This window comes from Phyllostomus hastatus, unplaced genomic scaffold, assembly GCF_019186645.2.
Source record: "Phyllostomus hastatus isolate PE091 unplaced genomic scaffold, TTU_PhHast_1.1 phas_scaffold_193, whole genome shotgun sequence".
Taxonomy (NCBI): Eukaryota; Metazoa; Chordata; class Mammalia; order Chiroptera; family Phyllostomidae; genus Phyllostomus; species Phyllostomus hastatus.
Window position 1 is genome coordinate 8,681,642 of NW_025334015.1, and position 12,982 is coordinate 8,694,623.

Consider the following 12,982-nt stretch of genomic DNA (forward strand, 5'->3'; position numbering starts at 1 on the left):
CCAATGCAGTGGAAATGTCAAGGAGAAATCCGTAATTTTCGTATGGAGTTTTCTGGGCTCTGGCAAAACTGTCCTCTAGATCCCATAAGACCATCCCAGTATCAGTCATTTCTCTTTGGAGATGCCCAGCAGCTGGTGGGCTGGTTCAGACTGGCAGGCGCTCCAGCTCAAACCATCAGAATGCTCAGTTCTCACACCACCTCCACCACCTACCAGCTCCATTCCTCCTGAGAACGCTATGTTTATGGGGTTACAATCAGCTCTGTACTTATAGTACTTCACAGACTGGGGTTTGTACTGGTTATAAATTAATGTTTTAATTGCTTTTATTTTCAGTAAAATGTGCAGAGTAGGGCAAGGGAGGGATCCCAACGGAATTTCAGAAAAACATTTTATTTTACTTTCTCACAGCATCTTAGAAGAGTTACAGTAAAAATAAAATACAGATGCTTCCCTCTCCCCAGAACCAGCCTCTGTCTCAGTCTAATAAACTTTCCATTTCAGTGGGGGAATGAAGCTATTTGTCAGTTCCAATGTCAAGAATGAATGCAATTCGAATTCTCTAGCCATTTATTTCAACAATTCTCTATTCTACAGCTGAAATAACTTAACATAAGAAATAGCTGTTCACTCAATGTAAAACTTGCAAATCTGGTTCTACAAGGCATATTTCTTAAAAAAAAAAGAATCTGGAAGGGCTGTTGCATAAGACATGCCATTCATCCGTCTTGGCGCAATGGTACTGCCAAGTCCACCAGAGCACGTTCCTCCACCATCCCAGGCTCTGGAGCAACCCCCAGGGGGCCAATCCTCACACTTCCCTCTTCATTACGATCATTATAATTGCTGCCATTTCCTCATAAACATTCACAATTCATCATCTTTCCTCTTTAAACTTGATGTGTTGATGACACCCAAATGACCCTGAATGGAAACCTTCAATGACTGAGACATGGAGAAAAATGAGAAATAAAGGTGAAATTTTTTATTTCACCCCTGACAAGTCCCTGTTGCAAGCAGCTACCGAACACAAACCTGAGCTGCAGCCTGCCGCAGGAACGTGGCTTTGCGTGGGTGATGGAGTGGAGAGGAGGCTCCTGGGAATCCTGCCGATAGACTTGTTTGTTCCGTGTCTGTCGTGTTCGGAAAGATTTTTGCTTCTTCACCAAAGCGCCTCCCCACCTCTTCCCCTGTGACTCACCAACCTAGCAAGGGAAAGCATGAAAAAATGTCCAGTGAAAATGCAAAATTTTAGCTTCTCATTAAAAACAACAGCAAATATTGGCATATTATATAGTACTCACTAAAGTACCCGATTCTAAAGTATTTTACCTATTTAACTTGCTTAGCTTTCAATAAAATCCTAGGTAAATGTTATCAGCATCCCCAAAGATACAGAGTTTTCAGATGGTGGCACTGAAATTAGATCTCATGGTACCTGCCCCAGAGCCTGAGCTCTTAACCAGCACCCTAAGAGCCGCTCTCAAAACTGCACACTACTGATATTTCCAGAAGACAAGGTCCTAGCATCAGTTTCAGTGAGGCTCTATCTAAAGGTAGAAGACAAAATAGTCACAATTCCTCTTCCAGCTTTATTGTATCAATACATGTTTAAAGTTCCTTTCCAAATACCACAGAAGAGTAGAAAGACCAGTACTTCTTTTTCCAGTATGTGTGTGTTCTTTATTCCCTTTTGGGTCAAATTAGGGAGGAATGAGAGGGGTGAATTTTTCTGCAAACCTGAAACTGCTCTAAAACAGTGAGTCTCTTCTCCGCAGAGCTCGCTGTTCAGGCTCTGCAGAGAGTACAGATGGTGCTTCTGAAATCTCGGCTCCTGAATGATTAGATTATGGCCAGGAAGGAAGCGGCAAAGGGTCAAAATAAACTGTAGAAAATTTTTCGAAAATCCCTTATCTACAACTTTACTAAACAGTTAGTGAGGCACTGGACTCAACTCAGAGGGTCTAAAAATAACATAGCCCTGACCCTGGCCTTGAGCAGCTCACAGAGTAGTGGTGGGAGGGACAGACCTGCAAACAATTGTGCTGAGAAGCAGTCAATGTAAATTGCTGTGGGAGCCCAGAGGAGAGGTGAAAATTAGCCTGGAGGAGACTGCTGGCTCATAGGCAGTGAACCAGAGCTCAGGGAACCATCATTCATTGGTGCCTTTATATGTGCATGTGTGTGACAACTCTGCTGGGCATTGTACCAGGGAACAGAGAAACAATAGAGAGCCAGACGACAGAGCTCCAGTTGGTCAGGAAGACTACAGTTTAAAAGCCCCTGTTTTAATTACGGAAGAACATGATGCTTAAGCTAAACCAGGGAACATTTTCCAGTAAGTCCAATTAATAAGAAAAAATATTTTCCCTGGCTGGCATGGCTCAGTGGATTGAGCGCAGGCTGAGAACCAAAGCATCGCAGGTTCGATTCCCAGTCAGGGCACATGCCTGGGTTGCAGGCCACAGCCCCCAGCAACCGCACATTGATGTTTTCTCTCTCTCTCTCCCTCCTCTCTCTAAAAATAAATAAATAAAATCTTAAAAAAATATATTTTTTATGTTCAAACTGCAGACTACTAACATTAAGAAGAACTGTAGAGGTGCTCTCTTACAGTGGTTCTCAAGCCTAGTTACACATCAGCACCACATAGCAATCTTTTAGGAAACACCAATACCCAAGTTTCAACCAGACTGATGAAATCAGAATGTCTGGCAATTGGAAGGAGATATAGGTGTTTTTTTTTTAATCTCCCCCCAAGTGATTCCAGTAAATGGTGAAGATCGAAAATGCCTCCTGAGCTAATCTTGTGTTTTTATTGATTATGAATCAGTGTCACAAGTTTTAGGTCAAGAGTACAGAGTTTGTCTGCCCTGGCTGGCATGGCTCAGTAGATTGAGTGCTGGTCTGTGAATTAAAGAGTCGCTGGTTTGATTCCCAGTCAGGGCACGCGCCTGGGTTGTGAGCTAGATCCTCATTAGGGGGCTCACAAGAGGCAACCACACACTAATGTTTCTTTCCCTCTCTTTCTCCCTCTCTTCCTCTCTAAAAATAAATGAATAATTTTTTTAAAAAGATTACAGAGCTAGTCAATATAACAGAATCCATGATGCACCATACAACTTAAGAACTATAATATTACCAATACTTTACATCAATCTAATGCAGTCTTGTTCCCTCAAATAATAACCACTATCCCAAGTTTTATGATTGCCCTTTTTGTTACTTTATGTCATTTGTATGTGCTATTTACCTGAATAACACACTGGTGTAGCTTGGCTTTGAGCTCCACACAGAAGGTATTCACCATATGTAGTGTTAGGACCTTGCTAATCAAAAGGTAATCTTTGGACCAAAAGCTTTTTATACATGCACAATCTGGGGCACTAGCCCAGATTCACTGAGTGAAAACCTTCATTTTAACAAGATGCTCACACACAGTTTGGTAAGCACTGTTCTCAAAACTTGGTTCATCACTGAGATATATTCAAGTTGTTATATGTAGGTGTAGTTCTGTGAATCAGTTCTCAGGATGTTTCCAGTTGCTTTATATTAGAAAAATACTTTAGTGAAAATCCTATGTCTCCTAGTGCATAGGTGAAGAATTTTTGCAGGATACATACCCAAGAGTGGAATTGATGGAAAAAAATACATAAAAGTTCAGTTTCACAATGTCAAATTACTTTCTAAAGTATTTTGAGTGTCACATACCCTCCAGAGTGTGTAAGAGTAGCTCTCTTGATTTAAATTTTTCTGATTTACTAATGAATTTTCTTTCTCACCATATTTTCTCTTCTGTGGAATGCCTATTTATTCATTTATTTTGCCAGTTTGTTTATTATTTGGTTATTTGGGTTATTTGGGTGTTTTCTTATTGGTTTGTAGTTCTTGAAAAAAATATTTATAGACATGAAAGTGTTTTCAATTATGTCTTGCAAAAAAAATTTGTTAGTATATAGCTTTCTACTTTCTACTCTCTTCATATGACTTCTTATGTACAGAAATTCTAAATTCTACTGTAATAAATTCGTCAATCCTTCTATCTTGACTAATGTTTTTTGCTCATTTTAAGAGATATTTCTCTACCCTGAGGTCTGAAATATATTTGCCCACGTTTCCTTCTAACAGTTTTAAAGTTTTCCTGTTATATTTAAGTCCTTAATCCATCTGGAATTGATTTTTGTGCTCTTTGTACAGTAGAGACCTTATGTCATTTTCTCAGTGTGGAAAATCAATTGTTCCAGAACCGTTATCGAATAGTGCCAGCTTTCCTGCAGTTGATCTGAAAGCATCTTGGGTCATATGTATTCATCAGTCTGTTTCAGGACTCGCTGCTCTGTTTCACTGGACAATTTTTCTATCCCAGCACCAAGCAGAGTATTAATCACCACAATTTTACTATAAAACTTGGTATCTGAGGGCAAGTCCTTTCACCTTATTCTTTTTCTTTAGTGTTTTGGCCATCCTTGACCTTTTTGTTTTCTATATAAATTATAAAATCAATCCGTCATGTTCTCCTCAAAATGCTGTTGGGATTTTTATTGGAAATGTGGTAGAAATCAATTTAAGGAGAATTGATACCTTTGTAGTATTGAAGATTTCTTTCCATGAATGTTGAACATGAATGTATTTCAATGAAGTTTTGTAACCTTCTCCAGAAGTTCTTATACATTTGGTTCGATTTATACCTAAATTTTTTTTAAATTTTTGCTATTGTAAATTTTATTTTTTACTATTTTTCCTAATGTTTTGTTGATAACATATGAAAATGTAATTTCTACATATTGTTCTTTCACCAGTCACTTTGATTAATCCTCTCATTCTTTCTAATAATTTGTCAATAAATTGTTTGAGGTTTCTATATAGACAAGTCATTGGATCTAAAAATAAAAGTTTTGTTTTCATATTCTAATCCATACATGTGGCAGAGACCACTAAATATTATTAGTAACAGATATTTTTAGTAACGGAACACTGAACTTTAGCTGGAATCATTGCTATCTGAAGCTAGGTGTGACCTAATGACCAATTTCAGGGCATTCTGTTATGAGTAGAAATGATACGTGAAACTTCCACATTATAACTAAGACTAGGATTTCAGGTGTGGCTGTGTTGAAGAGTAAACTGATTTTGTATTCCCAAGCAACAGACAATGAAATCAATATTCAGAGTGTTTATCAAGAATCTGCCATCACAATTGCTTACCAATGAATGAGAGAAAATACAGTGGCAATGATCAAATTAAGAATGCCACCTCCCCACACCAGATTATCTCTGCAAACGGCCTCAACAGAGCTTCTATTCAGTTGACTGAGAGAGCTACACCTTGAGCACAAATGCTAGTAACTTAGAGATCAGACAGATGTGAAAAGCTGCCATCTAAAGAGGTCATTGGCTGTGTTTGCTTATACATGGAACTGGTCACAGACTCAAAGACAGAAAGCTATTTGCTTTGCCAGGCATTATGTTAATGCAAAGACCAAAACCCCTGCCCTTAGAACTGTAAATCTGTTCAATCCTTAAAGCCACACTTGGGCCCAGCCCTGCACTCACAGGAAATGGGCTGTGAAAACTGTGCAGTTCCAAAAGGAGGCATGTTTTTCAGTGCATATTCTAGAAACAACCACGGAGAGCAGCAGAAAAGAGGAAAGCCCCGTAGGGCAAGGAACAACAGATAATGGACTTACTTCCAGAGAGCAGAGCCCAGGACAGCACAGCTGCGCTAAGAACAGGGAGGGACTCCTCAGCAAGGTTGGATGACATTTGCTGTTTTGCTTTCCAAGTGAGAGTTTTCACTCTGATTATTTTTTTCTTATTTGTATTAGTAAAGATATAGACTAAGCTGTTATGAAAAAAAAAGGTGCCAAAATCGAAGTTTATTTTGTTCTGAGCTAATATTCCAAGAAATGGGACTCTAAAAGGCAACCCAAGGTCTCAGGCTGGCAGGGTGGAGCTGTTGCCCATAATATATGACTGCAGTCTCTTTTTCTGGGGCTAAGTTGTTGTCAATTTCTTGCTAGCTAGAAGACCAGAGGGAGCATTCTGTCTTTAAGGAGGTAACACAGAAGGTATATACATCATTTTTATATACATTGCATTGACCCAGATGTGCCCACACATCCATACCTAGCTGCAGGGGAGTTTTTAAAATGTGGTCTGTAGCTGAGCAGTCCTGTGTCCATCTCAAACTCTACTTCTAAAAAGAGTTAACAGAGAGTAAACTCCTAGAGACACATTAATCCATTACTTTATATTTTATTTTAGATTGGAATGAAAGTACCTTGCCTTTTATTTTTTCATCAGTAACCCATGCAAAGCTAAACTGTGACCTGATGAAGAGGAATAAACATCATCCACATAACCTGAATTTTCAATCATGCACATTAACTGAGTGGGACTTGGGTTCTTAAACAAGAGTTTTCCTCTGTGTGTGATAAGAAGAGAGCACATGCATACTTAGATGCCATGAGGGGAAAGCTGGCAGCTTTCTCACTCAAGCCCATCAGGGAAAATGTACAAGGAGAGTCATCATCGCATTATTTGGTGATAGGATTTGGAAGGGAATCTCAGTGTTCATCTCTGGGAGCGAAAAGTACATAAATGTAGTAGATGAGTCCAGTGGTTTATTATGCAGCAAAGGGCAGTAGTAAATCAGTATACATATGGTGATAGGGATAGACCTTAAAGACATAGTGCTAAGTGAAAAAAAAAGTGATTTATGCCTTAACACCATTCACATATATATAATATATTTAATAATCCAACAACCCATATTTGGACATACTCCAAATATATATACAAATTAACTCATTTAGAAATTTGTGGTAATGGGGTAAAGAAATGAAAGTAGGTAGGGGTCAGAAGAAAAATGTAATAAATTAAAATAAGAGGAGGTCCTGTGTATATCAATGTTACCTACCATGATTGAATAGAATGATTATCCACCCTTTGCATTTCAGGTCTGAAAGTGGAAAAAAAAAAAGAGTGATTTATGAAAGAGGCATGAGAAGCAAGTAGTACTTCCACTACTGAAAATGATAAAGTGCAAGGGATTATACCTACCCTTCCTCCTGAAACAACTATAAAACCAGAAAAAATATATGAAACAATGTTTTCCAAGGTGCTGAACATTAGACAACAAAACAAAGTGATCCCCGAGAAACAAGAACAAACAAGGTGAATTCTACACTGCCCTTTCATTGACTGAAGAAAGTTTCAAAGCCAAGCTTCAACTAAATACAGTTGGGCTCCCTGAGTTGAAAAGATATAACTGCAAGTCTGAAGGTCAAGTTGGCTAGAGCTTACAGGAGAGAGTATTGGAGAGAGGAATGCTGAATAGACAGAACTCTGAATATCTGCAGAAAACTCCTCTAAAATATCCAACTGTTTATTGATCAGCACATGCAAGGAAAAATACAACACAAGGCCAAGGGGAAAATCACACTTGAGAGGTTTGGAGGAAATAGTATCTCTCACTGACACAGGATGAGGACAGTACCTATTGCCACCTGCCAGACTAGAAAATCTAATCAATCAAAGGATCTCAGGTAGGATACCCAAATAGATCTTGCTTCAGTAGTAGGGCAAAATTAGCCCTAAACCAAACAGTGCTGAAGCATTAATACCCAAAAGAATCAATTGTTTTTAAGTAACCAAACTGTGTCCTAGAACAAAGCTCAAAAATATTTACAAGTGAAAAAACTATCATACAACAGAAACTAGTATACAACACGGTAAAATTTACAATTGATGCCATCCAATAAAAAGTTACCAGGCATGCCAAGAAGCAGGGAAATAGAACAAATATAATTGAGAAAAATAAATCTCAATAAAAACCAATCTATAAACAATATGGATGATGAAATTAGTAAACAGGGACATTATAACTACATTCAATATATTCCAAAAACTAGAGAAAATATTTACCATTAGAGATGGGAAAATATTTTTTAATTCTTAAATTGATCTTTAAGAGATGATAACTACAATATCTGAGATAGAAAATACCATTGATGATAAACATTTAATGAGACTCATCCAGAAAAAGAGAGGACCCAAATAAAAAAAAATGAAAGAGAAGTAACAACTGATACCACAGAAATACAAAGGATTATAAGAAACTATTACAAACAACTGTATGCCAACAACCTGGACAATCAGGAAAAAATGGATAAATTTCTAGAAACATACAATCTTCCAAAACTGAATCAAGAAGAAACAAAATATCTGAACAGATCAGTCACAACTAATGAAATTTAAGCAGTAATAAAATAAATTCCAACAAACAAAAGCCCTGGACCAGATGGCTTCACAGGTGAATTTTACCAAACATTCAAAGAAGAACTAACACTTACTTTCTTAAACTATTCCAAAAATTTCAAGAGAAAGGAAGACTTCCAAGTTTTTTTATGAAGCCAGCAATATGCTAATTGCAAGGCCAGAAACAGACACTACAAAAAGAAAATTATAGGCCAATATCCTTGGTAAACATACATGCAAAAAATTTCAACAAAATATTAGCAAACAAAATTCAGTAGTGCATTAGAAAGATTATACACCATGGTCAAGTGGGGTTTATTTCTGGGATGCAATGTTGGTACAATATTCACTAATAAAATGATGAATAAAACCATATGATCATATCAATAGATGCAAAAAAAAGCATTTGACAAAATCCAGCATATACAGGGGTGAGCAAAAGCAGGTTTACAGTTGTTTATATGGGAAAAGATGGGCAGGTTATGATTATTACAATAGCTTTACTAACTCAAAAGAATGTCTTTTTCCATATGAACAACTATATATCTACTTTGCCCATCCCTGTATTTGTGATAAAAAAAAAAACTGTTAACAACGTAGGAACAGAAGGAGCATACTTCAACATAACAAAGATCATGTATAAAAAACCCACAGCTAACGTCAAACTCAATGGAAAAAAAATAAAAGCATTTCCCTTAAAATCAAGAATGAGACAGGAATTGTCCATCCACTTTCAACACTCTTTTTTTAGAATCCTCACCTGAGGATATATTTATTGACTTTAGAGAGAAAGGAAGGGGGAGAGAGAGAGAGAGAAACATCAATGTGAGAGAAAAACATTGATCAGTTGCTTCCTGTGTGTGCTCCAACCAGCAATCAAACCCACAACCCAGGTACTAGAAATCAAAACAGAAACATTTTAGTGTATGGGATAACACTCCAACCAACTGAGCCACTTGGCTTGGGCCACTTTCACCACTCTTATTTGATATAGTACTAGAAGTCATCGCCCCTGCAATTAGACAAGAAGAAGAATAAAAAAAAAACCTCCAAATTTAAAGAGAAGTTAAATTGTCAATATTTGCAGATGACATGATACTGTAAAGAAGCCTAAATATTCCACAAAAAAACTACTGGAATTGATCAATTAACTCAGCAAAGTGGTAAAATACAAAAAAAAATCAGTTCCATTTTTTATATACCACCAACAAACTCAGAAAGTTAAAGTAAGAAACAATCCTATTTACAATTACATAAAAACATAAAATACCTGGAAATAAATTTAACTAAGGAGGTAAAAGACATGTACTCAGAAAATTATAAGACATTGAAGAAAGAAATTGAAGAAGACACAAATAATTGGAAGTATATACCATGTTCAAGGATAAAAATAATTAACATCATTAAAATGTCTATACTACAGAAAGTAATCTATAAATTCAATGCAATTCCTATCAAAATATCAATGGTGTATTTCACAGAACTAGAACAAATAATCCAAAAATTCATGTGGAACCGCTAAAGATCCCAAATAGCCACAGCAATCTTGAGAAAGAAGGAGAAAGTTGGGAGTATCACACTACCTAATATCAAACTATACCACAAGGCAATAGTAATCAAAACAGCATGTTACTAGCATGAAAACAGACATATAGATCAATAAAACAGGTTAGAGAGCCCAGAAATAAACCCATGCCCGTATGCTCAATTAATATTTGACAGAAAAAGCAAGAACATAGAATGCAGTAAAGGTAATTTATTCAATAAATGGTGTTGGAAAAATTTGAGATACATGCAAAAATGTAACTAACCACCTTTTTACACCATATACAATAATAAACTCAAATCATTAAATTTAAAATGTAAGACTCTAAACCATAAAAATCCTAGAAGAAAACACAGGTAGTAAAATCTCAGACATCTCTCTTAGCAATATTTTTTCTGAAATATCTGCTTGGGCAAGGGAAACAAAAGAAAAAAAAATAAACAAATGGAGTGCATTAAACTAAAAAGTTTTTTCACAGCAAAGGAAACCATCAATAAAATAAAAAGACAACCTACTGAATGGATGAAGGTATTCACCAATAATATATCTGATGAGAGGTTAATATCCAAAATTTATAAAGAACCTACACAACTCAACCCCCAGAAAATAAACAGTCCAATTAAAAAACAGACAGAAGATCTGAATAGACACTTCTCCAAAGAGCAAATACAGATGACCAATAGATACATGAAAAGATGCTCGATGTCACTAATTATCAGAGAAATGCAAATTAAAACCACAATGAAGTATCACCTCACACCCATCAGAATAGCTATCATCAATACATCAACAGACAATGAGTGTTGGGGAGGATGTGTAGAAAGGCGGGCCCTTGCACACTGCCAGTGGGAATGAAGACTGCAGTCACTGCAGACGGCAGTAAGGAGGTTTCTCAAAAAATTAAAAATAGAACTGCCTTATGATCCAGCCATTCTGCTTCTGGGTATACAACTAAGGAAACTCAAAATATTAATTCAAAGGAATGCATGCAGCCCTATGTTCATTGCAGCATTGTTTGCAGTGGCCAAGGTATGAAAACAACCCAAGTGCCCATCCATAGGTGACTAGATAAAGAAGTGGTATGCATATACAATGAAATATTACTCAGTCATTAAACAAAGGATAAAATGTGGCAAATTGTGACAGCATGGATGGAGCTAGAGGGCATTATGCTAGGTGAAATAAGTCAGTCAAAGGTAGACAAATGTTATTATTAGAGAGATGCAAATTAAAACCACAATGAAATATCACCTCAAACTTGTCAGAATGGCTATCATCAATATATCAACAAAGAACATGTGTTGGCAAGGATGTGGAGAAAAGGGATTTCACTTATATGTGGAATCTACAGAACAAAATTTAAAAACAAACAAAATTGGCACATTCTTCCTGGAGCACACCTGCACCTTCCTCTCCCTTCTTTCTTCAGGAGTAGCTTTGCTCTCTTCCTCCTAAGCTCTAAGGGTCCAAACGAGACTTACCACAAGGGGAGCAGTGGGCAGTGGCATCTCATGTGGGGCTAAGCCTCTGAATCTGTCTCCAAGGACCCTCCTTTGGCCTAATGTTTCAGTGAGCCCAAAGGAAGCTCTGCCTTGCCTCAATCCTGTTGGTATGATCTTGCTTCTTTTACTTCAGTCCCTGCCCTTGTTTCATTGTCTCTAGCTTTAGTAAGCATACTCTCAAAAGTTTTAAAAAATTGAAACAAACTCATAAACACAGAACAAAGACTGATGGCTGCCAGACAAGAGGGGAGTTCAGAACTGGGTGAAAAACATGAACGGATTAAGAAGTGCAGATTGGAAGTGTGAACCTTGAGAAAAAAGACACCTACTGAGAAAGGTTCCTGGTGGTTAACTGGGCTCAGATTTAAAAGCAGGGCCTAGCAGCCATTTCTGGCACAAAGGCCTATCATGCAAATTGCATTTCATGCTAAACGCCTGCCTCTGCACTAAATCACCTGTCTGCACTGTTTCTGCCACCTGAGCCAGCCCTTATAATGGAGCTGCTGGAGTCCAATATCAACCAATAGGACTGAGGGTTTCTCCATTTCATCAGAGCTGTGCAGCTCTGCCCAATCAGCTCTGTTCTGACCAGTCAGGGCCAGGGACAGTGAGCCAGACCCTCTCTGGCTCAAGGTGATTAAATTTCCACAGCTGGAGCTGAAACACTGAGGACATCTTGCAGGAGAGAGTGGAGCCAACTGGCACTAAGCAGAGTGGAGCTGGCCAGCACAAATCAGAGTAGCATGGAGCTGCCCATCTGAAGAGGGGCCTGGCCCCAGGGCAGCCTCCCTGCCATGCTGTTTGCACAGCCTCACTGTGGCTATTGAACTGTCCCATGGCTGGGCTTTTCACAGCCAAGATATATTACTGTTGAGCTGTTTGCACTAAACAAAATGTCCTTCTTCACCACACCCAAAATCAGGGATTTCTATTGGCATATGAACTGTTACCAGCAACCAAGTGTTGACAGTAGTTACAGAATAGCCACAGGGATTTAAAGTGCATCATGGGGATTATAATCAATAATGTTGTAATAATTATGTATGATACCCAGTGGGTACTGAAAATATCAAGGGAACACTTTGTAAAGTATATGATTGTCTAACCACTATTCTGTACTTCTGAAACTAATATAAAATAATATTGAGTGTAAATATACATATACTTTTGATTAAATTAAAAATACAAAAAAGAAATACTATTGATGGGATCAACATTATATTAAATATTATAAAATATTAGTGAATTGGAAGATATAGAGATTGAAACTACCCAACACAAAACAAGAATAAGAAAAAGACAGAAAAATGAGCACAGCATCAGTAAGCTATCTAGATGAGGGGCAGAAATATAGTTGAAAATAACAGCCAAAAATTTTCCAAAACAAATGAAAACTATAAATCCACAGATTAAAGATCCTCAATAAACCCCAAGCAGTAGAAACATGAAGATATTACAAGAAGGATCATCATACTCAAATTACTTACAACCAGAGCTTAAGAGAAATTTTCAAAACAACAAAAAATAAAAGGCATATTTTATACAGAGGATGAAGATAAAAGTGATAGCAGATTTCTCATCACTGAGAATGGAAGCAGAAAGAAAGTGCAGCATTGTCTTTAAAGTACTGAGGGAGGGGTGGGGGACTGTCAGCAACCTTGAATTGCACACCCAG